Raw genomic sequence first — 14,619 nt, 5'->3', positions numbered from 1 at the left:
AACTAATGCATTCTGCGTGCCAAGTGTTTGACAGACATAGTCATGTGAGTTGGGCATTATTATCTCCATTTTATAGAGCAGGAAGCTGAGGCTCAGAGAGGTTAAGTGACTTTGTAAGATGAGTTGTAATACAAATACTTTTGATTGTATTCTTTCCATTCATATCTCCTCTGACAGAGGACAGACCCAGTTTCCTCTGTCATCAGCTGTTCTAGAGTTTATAGGCAGACTTGTCAGGGCTCTAAGCAGAGTCCATCAGAGGTAGGAAGATACCACTGATTATTTCTTTTGGTCTCTACACCCCAAAGCGCCTATGAAAGGAATAATTCAATTTTACATTCAAGGCCAATTTAATATGCCTAGTTTCTACCTTTTTCTTCCCATTCCCAGCTAAAAGTTTTTACTAGATCTCTGGTGATAATTTGAGAATAATTTCATTGGAATGGAAAGGATAGTTCCTACCTAGAGTAAAAAGCAAGTTTTTGGCAGGCAAGGTAGTTGTATGAGTCAAAGTCAATGAATATATTTTTACCAATAGTGGCAAATTAAAAAAAATAGCATTCTTAGTGCTTTTGATACGGGATTCATTCATCCATGAATGAATGAAATACACTTTCATTCATTCATTCAAAAATGAAAATGAAATACACTCACTTTTTTTGAGTCCCTAGAACTGTGCTGTTTACTATATTCAGGAGTAGCCACACATGGCTATTTAAATTTAAATTTAATAAAAATTAAATTAAATATTAAAATTCAGTTTCTCAGGCATACTAGCCTTATTCAAGTGCCCAAGTAGCCACATGTATCTAGTGGCTACCGTATTGGCCAGAGTGGATGTAGAACATTTTCATCATCACAGAACGTTCTATTGGACAGTTCTGGCCATGCTGGGCACAGTAAGATAAGTTCTGGGGATACAGCAGATGGAATAGATATGGTCCCTACTTCATGAGCTCCCATTTTAGGGAAGAGAGAGATTAAAATATGCAAATAAAATAATAATATATGGTAATAATGCCCTTCTTTTGTAGAGTGCTGTCACCTGATAGATGTGAAGAAGCCACTGGGAAGAGCAATCAAGGAAGAAGGAAAAGGTGCAAACATCTTAAGAACTTCCCATGTTTCAGGGAAGGGGAGTAAAGAGAGTGTGAGGGCTTTGGACATCTGGCAAGAGAACTGGCCATCAAATGATATCATACAAGGATGTTTGTGAGAGAAGAGTGTCATAACAATATTTGAGAACAATAGTTTTTTTTTATTTTTTAAAAAGTTAAAAAATTTTAAATTGAAGTATAGTTGATTTACAATGTTGTGTTAATTACTGCTGTACAGCAAAGTGATTCAGTTTTATATATATATATATATATATATATATATATATATATATATATAGACATTCTTTTTTAAATATTCTTTTTCATTATGGTTTGTCTTAGGATATTGAATATAGTTCTCTGTGCTATACAGTAGGACCTTGTTGTTTATGTATTCCATATATAAAAGCTTACATCTGCTAACTCCAACCTCCCACTCCACCCCTCCCCCAAAGCCCTCCCCCTTGGCAACCACCAGTCGAGAACAATAGTTCTTTTTTTTTTATAATTGACATAACATTGTATTAGTTTTAGCTGTACAACGTAATATGTACATATTGCAAAATGATCACCACAATAAGTTTGGTTAATAACCATCACCACACATAGTTACAAGTTTTTCTTGTGATAAGAACTTTTCAGATCTACTCTCTTAGCAACTTTCAAATATACAATGTAGTATTGTTAACTGTGGTCACAGTGCTGTACAAGCTATCTATCAGCAGGACTTATAACTGGAGGTTAGGGAACAATAGTTCTTAATCTATGCTTGAGAATCACCTGAGGGCTTCTTAAATCACAGACAGCTGAGTCCCGCCCCCTGCGTTTCAGATTCAGTAGGTCTGCTGGAGCCCGAGCCTCTGCACTTCTAACAAGTTCCCAGGTGATGCTGATTCTGTTGGTCTGGAGCCTGCAGTTTGAGACTCACTGATTCAGTAGATGAAGACGTGAAAGCCCAGAAAGATGGCGTGCCTAGCCTGAGTCCCCCAGCCAGTTGGTGACCAGAGAGAAAAGGCAGCGGAGGGAAGAGAGAAGAGGGCGAGAGAGTGGAAAGTTTGAGATAGTTCTCAAACACACGTCTTGTTTGCTTGCGGTGGGAGGGGACAGACGGAAGCTGCACTCAGCAATTTTGACATGGTTCTAACGACAGGCAAGCAGGAGCTCACCTTGGCGTGGTTTATAAGGATATTTCTTTCAATATGGCTCATTTCAAAGGAGCTTCTTTTCCTCCAGGTTTATTAATCAAGAACACAATGCTGAGGTAAGTATATGCTTGACTCAGCTGATTTTAGACCTCTCCATGTTTTTTAAAAATTATTGTATAGAAAATGCCAACCGCTATTTCATGCCTAAGGCACATGCCTTAGAAGTGGTCATGGATCAGTTTCAGATACTATAAAGTATTCCATCACTTTCAAACGTGACTGTTCCCCTCTCCCCCGACCCTCTTCCTGACTAGAAGACAAGGCCATTAACTGTAAAGGCCACAGGCTTGGGAGAAAAACATCATAATAACAATACTTCACATTTGAGTAGCTACCTGGAGTTTAGCATTGTGTTTCTAAACTTGGCTGCACGTTGGAGCTTTTAGAACTAACCCGCCCCAGCCCTATCCTCGGAGGTTCTGCTTTAATTGGTCTGGGTTAGGTGCTGTACACCAGTATTTTTAAAACTTTCTTGAAGATTCTACAGTGCATCCAGGGCTAGGAATCTATGGTCCAGAAAAATGCTTTTACATCTGCTCCCAGTAGGTGGGCAGATGGTAGAAAGTTGATTTAACACAAGAGTTCTCAAACTTGAGCCTGCATCAGAATCACCGGGGGGACTTCTTAAAGCACAGGGGGCCCTACCCCCAGAGTTTCTCATTCAGTAGGTCTGGGTGGGGTCTGAGTATTTGCATGTCTAACCGGTTTCCAGGTGATGCTGCTGGTCTAGGAACCTCACTCTGAGAACCACTGCTTTAGTAGATGGTTCTCAGATTTAGTAGGAATGAAAGCTCAGAAAGATGACATCACTGGCCTGATTACACCCAGTTAGTGGAAAAGAGAGGCCCCAAAAAAGTATTTAGGCTGAATTCTGGGCTCTTTACCCCCTACGGTGCTTTGCACCTTTAGATGCTTCACAATTGACTTTCTTTGCTGGAAGTGAAACCATATGTATCTTTCCCCCAGACTTCTTGTCTGCACAGTGCAGGTGAGGCAGCTTCTAGCTGCATTATGGAGGTGACCATCTTACCTTGATGTGTGACACAGTGACTATTGAGTTAGCAGCTGTTCCCAGAATTTTTCTTATGCAGGGAGAGAGAGCTTTGTTAAAGGAAATGCGTTGAAAATCTACTCTGTTGAAGAGGGTGCAGTAGCCAAAGCAGCAAAGAAGAAAATCAAACTGCCCTGCTTTTTATTCTTGAAAAGATGAGGAAAAGGCAGTGAGAAGAGGGCAAGACAGTAGACAGTTGGGTTCTTGTGGGGAGAAGCAGCCAGTGACAAATCCATGGTGGGAGGGTGTCCAAAGGTCTTTTAAAGACAAGGATGTTTAACGCTTATTTGCAGTTGTTTGTTACTTCAGTGGAAAGTCTATTAAATATACACATGCCTTTTGAAAAGTGTTTGTGAAAATCAAACCCAGGACTAAGTTTGCTACCAAAATCTCAGACCCTGTACACCAGCACCAAATCAAAATCACGGAGACAAGAGTGGCTTTACCTCTTTGACAAACAAAGGAGACCACAGCAGGCTAGTGCCCTCAAGACTGTGTCCTCCCTGAAAGGGTTCAGTGAGTAAAACTTATAGTGTTACAAGCTCAAAACAGTGTTCTTGATAAGGATCAGGGCAGGGGTGGGGTCTACATTCTTCTCTGCTCATGGAACATTTCAAAACCATCAAGACTGGTGTCAGGAGGTCCAGAGATGGGCTCTGGTGGTCTCCGGGGTTATCGTACTGTGATCTTCTCTGTGGAATGAACAGTGCTTACAAAGAAAAGGAGTGTTAAGGAGTGATTCAAAGGGGAAAAACACCAGGTGCCTGATACAGCTTTAACTAACAAGTGATTTACTTTTTAAGCAATTAGGTGCAAAGGAATCATTAATGAAAGAAAAGAAAAACATATGGAAAGAAGACGTGCAAAGTGAAGCATAAGGTGATGGAGACCTAGCTGGTCTGGCCAGTTTTAGCTACAAGAAGTTTCATGTTTAGGTTAGCATGACCCAGAACACCAACTGGGCTATGTGATGGAGCATGGAGGCATAAAGTGAGTTATTTCAGCTGCAGGCAGAGTTCAGAGCTAGGGAGACAATGGGACTCACCAGAGCCTTGGAGGTGATTTGGGCTTGACTTCCACAGGACGTGGAATAAGGAGAGGGCCACAGAGGGGCAAGTGGTATGCTGTAACTACTCCAGATCCCACAGGGGTGATCGAGTTTGGCTAACGGCTGGGTGACAAGTGGGAGGATGGGCCTGGCCTGGGTTAGAGAAAGGCTTCCCCTGTTAGGTTCTTAGGCCTCTGGACAGGTCATTCTCAGTGGCCCTGACCATTCTGAGAAATTGGGGCGACCTTGACAGTCTGGGGAGAAAGCGAGGCCCAGTACATAGCTCTGACTATGAACCATATTTGTCTAAATGGCAGCATCTGGCAAAGGACAAAGGATTTGAAATCAGGATCTGGACTCTCTTTCTCCCATCATTGGTAGCCTTATTTGGTGCATTAACCAATGTAGATAGTGATTTACCATGTGGGTTCTAGAGTCAGACTGCCAGGATTCCTAATTCCAGCTTTACCATATTGAGCTGTGCTAACTTGAGCAAGAAATTCAGTGTCTGCCTCAGCTAGGGTCCTGGCAGGAAGGAGATGGTACACTCAAAGAACTGAACTGAACAGAGTTTAACAAAGAGAGCCACCCTCGCCTCCGCCCCTCCACCAACCCCAGGTTGAGGAAGGTTCAGGTAACCAGGGATGGATGGTGAAGCCCCCAGGGGCTAACAGCAGGGGAAACCATGGTCAACTTCCTGCCAGAAGGGAGAAGAGGAAGGAACAGAGTTACCTGAACCTGGGGGGGCCCACACTACCGGACCAGAGCTGTGGTCCAGGGGCCACTGCCAAAGCTAGTCCAGCAGGAATGAGGAGGGGGGGATAAATGCCCATACCTCCCTTCTCCTGGTTTCCTGTCTCAATTCAGTGCCTGCCATTGGTCCAACTCAACTGGAACCACAGGGGGAAAAAGGCCCTGTTGATGCAGTCACAGAGGCCAGACAAATCAGTGCAGAGCAGGGAGCAGAACAGGTATGGAGAGTCAAACAGTATTACTGGTCCAGCTTCAATAAGCCTTAATGTTCTCATCTGTAGAATGGGGATGCTAATAGTAAGGGCGCTTACCTCACAGGGTCATTGTAAATATTACATGAGATGGTACATGTAGGGCTTGTGTTACTGAACACAAATTCATGTGCCCGGTGCACATGAGGTCAAAAAATACTGAAACGTTGGAGTTTGGAGCAGAGAAGGGTTTATTACAGGGCCATGCAAGGAGAACGGGTGGCTCATGCCCCCCCCCGAAACCCCAAACTCTTCGAAGGGTTTCAGCAAAGCATTTTTAAAGGCGAGGTGAGAGAGGGAGGTCGCAGGGTACGTGATCAGCACGTGCACAATTCTCTGATTGGCTGGTGTTGAGATAACAGGGTGGTCCACATTATCCATCCTTAGGCCCCAGAAGGTCCGGGGGCTACATGCTCATGATCATCAAGCAGTTAATTTCTTCCATTTGGTGGTGGGTTTTAGCATCTGAAAAACTCAGGAAATATGCATGAGATACTCTTATCTAGGTACTTCAGAGAGGAGCTACAGCAGAGGATATGGGGGTGGGATCTGTCCCAGGAAGGTCCCATAGGGTCCTGCCTGGTTAAACTCGGAGCATGGTGTCTGGCCCAAAGCACATGCTCCATTGTTGTTAGCTATTGTTATTATTCCACTGAAGGTAACCACTTAGGCTGCAAGGAAGGGACACTGCTTTTGGGGACTGTAATCCTCATTCCAAGAGGCTCCAGCCTCTAGGTCAAGAAGGCTCCTGGTTGCAGAATAATCTAGGCAGGCTTCTGTCAGGGCACAGGTAGCCGCTTAGTCACTGTTGGTGAGTAATGCGCTGAGTCAGAGGGGTGGCAGCAGCCCTATCTTCTTCCTCACCCTTCTTTCAGCCTTGCTGACGTTCAGTATGTCAAGCTAGATGAAGGCTTAGCCTGTCTGGTGGAGGTGACCAGCTTTATTTATAGACTCGAGCTCTCTGGGGTGAGCAGTCCCAGGGATGGGGATAGACAATCACTTTCTTTCCCCAAGATAGGATGAAGTGGTGTGTTCATGGAGAGTCTGGGACTGGCCAAAACTGCAGATTCCGGTGGCTATGGCTCGGGGCTGCCCAGCACATTTGTCTTATGGACAAACGTAAGATAAACTGCGGGTCTGTGGCAACTTCCTCCACCCCCGCCACCAGCAGACCCAGAACCTCGCCCGTCCAATCACAATACCTTATTCTTTTGGTCCTGAACTGATTCGGGGACCCAGAGATGACAGTTTCCACTTTTTAAAAAAAAAAAATTTATTTATTTAGGCTGCGCTGGGTCTTAGTTGCAGCATGCGGGCTCTTAGTTGTGACATACATGTGGGATCTAGCTCCCCAACCAGGGATCGAACCCAGGCCCCCTGCGTTGGGAGCATGGATTCTTACCCACTAGACCACCAGAGAAGTTCTGACAGTTTTCTCTTTAAAGAAAGGAGATGTACAATAATCATCTCTTGGTTCCTTTCAGATTTAGAATAAAGAACTAAAAAAGAAAACTTTAAACATGCCGGTGATTGACCACAGGTCATTTATTTCCCTCAAGGCATATAAGTATGTTGGTTATGAGTGCAGGTTTTGGAGTCCTAAGACCTGGTTTCCAGGACTGAATGTGACCCTGGGCAAATTTCCTAATCTAAGCTTCTCTCTCCTCATCTGCAAAGTGGGGATAATGTTTGTCCCTTCTCCCCAGAGCTCATCAGTCGGTAGCTGTGTAGCAGTTGGAGCAGATGAAGCAGGGAGGGCATCACCTCCTAAGAAGCCAGTGAATGAGACCGTGTAAGGAGTTGCTCAGCCCGGTCTCTGCTACACAGTAAGTACCTAAAAATGTTAGCTATTACTTATTATCTCTGTTTTTGAAGAACCTAAAGTACATAGATGTCTATGAAGTGCGCAAAACCTTTCCGAGCCCACAAATTCTACTTGGGTTTACACGGAAAAGGTCACCGAAATTTCAGCTACTGTCTTCACCCTCAAAATAGAATCAAGGCCAGCTTTCGGATAGTGACTAGAGTTTGACTCAAGATGTATCATGAATCAAGAAATAGATTTGTCAACGTCAGTAGGATTCAGCCAGAGAAGGCTTTGACCGATCAACCAGGTCTCCCGATGTAAGATGAAGTCACTCTGGCTCTGCCTGGGCCCTGGAAGGAAATGGGTCGCTGAGGGTTCAGTCCTTCCCGGCTGGCGTGATGGGCCGAGAGAGACAGGAAGCTGGTTCGGCTTTGGTGGGCAGGAGTGGGCGGGTCTGTGTCTGGTCGCATACTGGGGATGCTCTGGCTGTGTCCCTATCACACTGCCAGGGTGTCTCCCCAAGACCCAGCCCTACCCTCTGGCTCTCACTTGGATGGGAAATATGCTCCTGCAGCTGAACTCCTACCCAGGAGGAGCCAGGAGCGTCTGCTGTAAGGCCTGTAACCGCTGCATTCAGTTGAATTCTTCTTAATGTTATAGCTGCTGTAACAGGAAGAAAGGAAATAGAGAAAGCTACCTTCAGCCTCCCCTCACTCCTATAATCTGAATATTTCACTTTTCTTGTTCCCTTCTGGTTCTTGCTCATATGACTAGATGGTTTTTATAGAGCTGAAACCATGGCAAGAAATTACATTTTGAATTCTTGCTTCATTAAGTTTTGGAAATAACGCTTGCAGACTTTTAATTCCCCATGTCAAGAAAAATTGGTAAGTCCACCGCTAGACCCCCACCCTCTCTCCACCACCACACTCACTCATCTCCATTATCAGAAAAGTTGAAAAGAAACCTGTATATTTCTAGGGACAGGTGCTTCACTGATTGGCATTTCCCTCATTTTAGAAATTGCTGTTTTGTGTATAAAATTTAATTTTACTCTCTTCTACTCAGTCTTCTTGCTCTTTGCCTTTCCCAGAAATAGGACCCAGAAGCTTCCGATCTAAATATCAGATCCTTGGATAAACAACAAGGTCCTACTGTATAGCACAGGGAGCTATATTCAATATCCTGTGATAAACCATAATGGAAAAGAATATGAAAAAGAATATGTATGTATAACTGAATCACTTTGCTGTAGAGCAGGAATTAGGAAATTTAATTAAATTGCAAATAACTATAGTTCAGTAAAATAAGTTTTAAAAAATCAGATCCTGTCATCTCTGTAAAACATCAGGCTCTCCTGGAAATGCATTCTCTCATACTGTGTCTCCCAGCCTGACTCTCCCACCGAGAAGTGACAAATCTTATAGCCCCCTTCTGGATTTGGAAATCAGGGCCACCCTGCAGCTGGGGCAGCGGTTCTAGCAGTAGAAATCGTGCCCACCAGAGAGCTACCTGCCTGGGGTATGCTGGGCCCCCTGAGAAAGGAGAGGGGACCCTGGGGTGAAAGGTCCCAGATAGGGATAGGCTCTTGGACAAAGGCAGGAAGGCGAAGGCCTCCTATTGCCTCGGAGGAGAGGGAGACAGTTCCAGGAAGGTAGGGAATCACCCTGCCACCCGGATGAACCAGGCTAAGCTTCTGGGCTCAGAATGAAGCTCACCAAAGCGCACAAAGTGTGCACCCCAAGGGGGTGTCCCATACATTGTCCCTCCTAGCGTCCGCACAGAGGTGGTTATAAACCTCACACTTCAAAGTGACTTTTTTAGTCAAGGATGAATGTGTGTCGGTTTGTCTGAGACAGTCCCAGTGTATGCCTGTTGCCCTGGCATACTCATTAATAGCGCCCCCTCACCCTCAAAAGCATAAATAATTTGGTACAAATGATATGGTCACCCTAGTTTTTGAGGACCCCAGTAAGATTCTAGGACATCTAAAATTGACTGAGAGAATTGTCACATTTGGTGGGAAAAAGCCTGTTAAGGGGAGAAATATCTGTGAGCCTGAAGATCAGAGGCAGTGGCAAAGAGGTGGTAGTCACAGTGATGCCAAGACAGGAAGACTTCTGTCCCTCCCCTCCCGCCTCTGGGAGCAGCAGGGCCACAGCAATGAAGGAAATGGAGTTGTTGAACAGGGCTGGGATGAAGGTTGGCACTCATCTATTTCCCACAAATGGAGAGAGAAAGAAGGGGCTGGTTGAGTTAACGTTCTAAAAAGACTTGTTGGGGTGAGGATCGCACACCTCTGGGGTGGTACCCACTGCTTTGACTTTTCCAGTAACCACTGTGTCCTCCAGAAACAAGGGAATCATTCAGATAAGAAGGCAGGCTGCATCTTCTGAGTCCTAGCACCACGTCCTTCCCGCTACAGACAATTCTCTCTCACGATCTGGCTATCTCCACCTGCCCTCTGCTTCCGTTCACATCCCACCCCTTGGCTCTCATTGGCTTTTCTGAGTTAGAGGCTACTTGGAACAGTCTTTGCCCCAAACAAAAATGCTGGTTCATCAGGGAACTTGGGAAGCTGAGCAGCTGTAGACCCAGCTGGTGCCTGGAAGCCCTTTCAGCAGTGTCCGGCTCTGTTTTTGCTGAGTATCAACTTCCCAGGAGGCAACACCTATCATTTTTTTTACCCTCACAAAATCATCAGAACAACATTTAGCGGCTGCTGGCTGGAGTGGGGCTCTGGGAGCCACTTTCTCAGGCACAGCGTGCTTCTACTGCCCTGCTTCCGACGACTCGGCATTCCCAACGCACACTCCACCTCCCCCGCCCACACTTAAAAAATCTGCCCTTTAAAATATCTCCCAACAAGTAACAAGCTTCTCTTTTGACCGTGTCTGCTGACACGGTGTTTGATTTGGGAAAGAGGGCAAGGAGCCATGTGGAAGCATCACTCTCTGGGATGTCAGAGTCTCCTTGGAAGAGCCTTAATTAAGGACTCAGAATGATTGACAGGTGGTGGAAACTCACAAAAAGCACACTTGACATGCAACAGAAGTCAATGTCTGAGTTGCAAAAAAAAAAAAAAAAAAAAAAAAAAATTGGCAGTTGGAGACCTTGAAAAACCTTTTCAGGTAATACTATAATTTTGTTCCTTTGTTATACATTTGTAAAAAGGCTCTGGAATGGCTGTCCTATGAACCTAGCACTGATATGCTTTGACTCTCATAAATAGGGTGTAATATAACTTGGTAGAAAATTTATGATTTCAAATTTAATGGAATTTATTTTCTATGCTGCAAAGTCTTGCTGAAGTATAGTCTTTGAATGTATTCATTTGGGGATAGGAATCTGTGAACAGGGAAGACTGATTTACTGCTGAGGATAATAAAAGTTTAATGAGAAAGCAGAACCCGCAGAAGACGGAGGCTTGGAGAAAGAAAATTAACACGTGCAATATCCCTCCTGTGCCCTGTATTTGTACACGTTATATCCAATGGCACCATTTTGGGGATAAAAATGGTCACATTCCTTTTTTGTTCCTTCACGTTCTTTTTAATACTCAAATTACATGACTAGAAAACCCAATCGACTAGCACAAGAGCAGCCTTCTTCCCAGTCCCACCACTAATGACTTCAGATTAATCAGTTTCCCTGAGCCTCAGCTACCTCATCTCTAAAATGGGAATAATACCAAAAGCAAGTAAGGTTCTTGTTCTGATTAGACGAGAAGATACATGTGAAAAACTTAGCAAAGTCACCACTCATGGGAAGTGATAATACATGTATAACCTCTCTCAGGTACAATGGACTGGTGGTTCTTGTTACATGTGCTCAGAGGACAGAAAACCAGAAACTCAATTCAGGTCCCCAAGGAGAGGGTATCTTTTAACGGTTGTTGCTTTTGCTGCCACAAGGTGTCGCTGGTGGTCCCGAGGGCCAGGGCAGTTCTCCCTGGCTTCAGTGGGAGAAGGGAGTTCGGAGGTTGGTTAACAGCGTTCCAAGTGCAGGGAATAGAGAGGAGAGACCTCTTCCCCATTGATACATTCAGCTATGTTTGTTCCCTGATGCCCTAGACCAGGGTTCCAAGTGCTACAGCTCTTTCACAGCACCGTACAAGATAATTTTGTGATGATGGAAGTATTCTCTCTCTGTGTGGTTATTGAGCACTTGATTACTTCTTTTTCTTTTTCTCCCCGGCTTTGAGAGATAATTGATGTACAACATTGTGTGAATTTAAGGTGTGCAATGTTGTGATTTGATACACATACATATCGAAAATGATTACTGCTAGGTTTAATAAGGATTGTTAAAATATCCATCAACTCACATCATCTTACTTCACCATTTTGACGATTCGATGTCACTTCTCCTGTAATTACTTCCTACTGAGCCCTTAAAATGTGGCTAGTTGACTATGGAACTGAATTTAACATTTTATTTCATTTTAATTAATTTAAATTTAAATGGTCACATGTGGCTAGTGGCTACCCTTTTGGACAATGCAACTTTAGGGATACAGCTTACTCAGCCTGAAAACACATACATATACACATACGCATCTAGCCATTTTCCTGAGGCATATGCCTACATAACAGGGGGAAAAAGTCAGAAGGGGTTTCAAAGTCAGTCACATGCTATGCTTGAAAATTAGCCCTCTATCAGGACCAAAGAATCAGCTCAGGTTCTTTGTGCCACTGCTTGGTGGGGGTGGAGTTCAAGCTTCATAGTACTTAACAGAGGAGCCAGAAGGATAGAACAGTCTAACAGCCCAGAGATGCTGCAAGCCCAGCCTTCCGCTGTAGGACACTGCCAGAACATTTGTCTCTCAGACTCTCCAAGTCACCTGTCCAGGCACCAGACTGGAGGAAGCCCTTCTTGCTTCTATCCTAACACCCACCTGTACTGCCTCAGTCTGCCTGGCAGTTGAATTTCCAAGTATTTTTGTCTCATGGTCCTTAAGAGACAATAAGAAAAGTAAAGCCATCTAAGGTGGGCACATTTTTCTAGGTCTAGGCTGTTCAGTCTTGGCCATCGTCATATTATTATAATACGATCCTATTTAAACCTCCTAACAACACTATGAGGTAGATATTTGTCTTAGCCGAGACGCTTGTGAAAGCAGAGCCTGATACAAAGGCTCATGTGCAAGCAGATTATTTGGTAATGGAATTGGAGGAAGCAGATGTAAGGCACAGAGGGAGTGAAGAAGGACAGAAAGAAAGCATTAGTGTGTTGATAAACATTTATCAGCCAGCTCTCTGGAAAAACAACTACAACCCTGACTTGTGACATTTACTATTTTCTTTTTCTATTTTATTTTATTTTTTAATTGAAGTATAGTTGATTTACAATGTTGTGTTAGTTTCAGGTGTATAGCAAATTGATTTGGTTATACATACATATATACCTATTTTTTTCAGATTCTTTTCTCTGATTATTATAAAATATTGAGTATAGTCCCTGTGCTATACAGTAGGCCCTTGTTGGTTATCTACTTTATATACTGTAGTGTATATATGTTAATCCCAAACTCCTAATTTATCCCTTACCCAGCTTTCCTCTTTGGTAACCATAACTTTGTTTTCTATGTCTGTGTGTCTATTTCTGTTTTGTATATAAGTTCATTTGTATCATTTGTTTTTGGTATAAGTTGCTTACCTGGTGGGATAACCCAGACATTCATCCCTGAGGAATTGAGCTCGTATCTGATTTACCCTTGTCCAGCCATGGTTTTTGTAATTGTCCATTCACAATATCATAGTTAATTAACGCTACAGGAGATTCTCTGGTGAATCTTCTAGATTCCAGACATACTCCTACATGCTCCCATTGTATGGTAGAAATCCTTGCTCTTCATGGTAATCAGGGTTAATTATCTCCATCAGTACAGTATCTCCTTTCTTCGCCTGTTAATCCACAGGCAGGAGGAGCCTAAAATGACCAAGAGGTAGTCTCAGGTTCAAAGTCAGAGGAACTTGACTGTGTCTCCTAATTTCCAACCCAGGGAATCAGGATGTACATTTTAGAAGAACCTAGGTTTACAGGGTGAGGAAATACAAATCCTATAAATGGGTCACTGTGAATATGTTGCTGAAACTCAGCCTCTGTTCACCAGTGCCGATAGAATCATGGAGAGAGAGAGTTTTGGGTGAAGTAGAAAAGAAGAGTGTTATTGCTTTGCCAGGCAAAGGGGGCCACAGTGGGCTAATGCCCTCAAAACTGTGTGTCCCACCCTGGAGGGGGTAGTGAGGAGTCTTATGGTGTTCAAGGAGCAGGGCGTGATCAGCTCGAGGACATTCTTCTGGTGGGTTGGGGGTGAGGTAAGTGGGAATAACTTCATCAACCTCTGTTTCAATCCATCTGGGGTCTGGGTGCTTGTGGGCAGCATACAGTTAACTTCTTCCACCTGGTGGGGATTTCAGTATCTGCAAATCAGCTCAAAGGACATGGCTCAGAATATTATCTATAGTCCTTGAGGAAGAACTAAAGGTCCTTGACTTTGTTTAATGGCTAAAGTATTATTCTTTTGTCTTGCTTGACTGTTTTCCTTTCTTTCCGCATTTTTCACTTCTCTGGTTAAATTTATTCTTTAGCTAAAGTTTTTCCACAGACAAAAGGCCAGCGGAGGACATGGGTGAGGGTCTATTCTGGGAAGGCCTCATAGGGTCGTGCTCGGTTACAAATGTGGTAAAAGAGGCGAAACGATTTCTATTTCTTAATTCCTCTACCTGTGTATTCTAGCTATTATGTCAACCATTGGTTTGACACGTAAGCAGCATTTTGGATGGCATTGCTCCAACCCCACAGGAGAGTGTCCCTGAGCTGGTGCCTTAGCTCAGCTCAAACAAGCCACTATATCATTGTAATAGGTGGTGGTAAGACCAGAAGATCCCATGGCCATGTACACATTAGCCTGACTTTTTAAAATTTTATTTTACTTACTTACTTACTTACTTATTTATTTATTTATTTATTTATTTATTTATTTATTTATTTATTTATTTATTTATTTATGGCTGTGTTAAGTCTTCGTTGCTGCACACGGGCTTTCTCTAGTTGCGGCGAGCAGGGGCTACTCTTCATTGCGGTGCACAGGCTTCTCATTGCTGTGGCTTCTCTTGTTGCGGAGCACGGGCTCTAGGTGCGTGGGCTTCAGTAGTTGTGGCTCACGGGCTCTAGAGCGCAGGCTCAGTAGTTGTGTTGCACGGGCTTAGCTGCTCCATGGCATGTGGGATCTTCCCGGGCCAGAGACCGAACCTGTGTCCCCTGCATTGGCAGGCGGATTCTTAACCACTGCGCCAGCAGGGAAGTCCCAGCCTGACTTCTTTATCATAAGTTTGGGGCTCTTGATCTGAGGCAGTGTTGTGCAGGATACCATGCCGATAGATCAGACATACTGTAAATATT

Source organism: Balaenoptera ricei, chromosome 2 (genome assembly GCF_028023285.1).
Source record: "Balaenoptera ricei isolate mBalRic1 chromosome 2, mBalRic1.hap2, whole genome shotgun sequence".
NCBI lineage: Eukaryota > Metazoa > Chordata > Mammalia > Artiodactyla > Balaenopteridae > Balaenoptera > Balaenoptera ricei.
Note: the sequence above shows the minus strand (reverse complement) of the source record.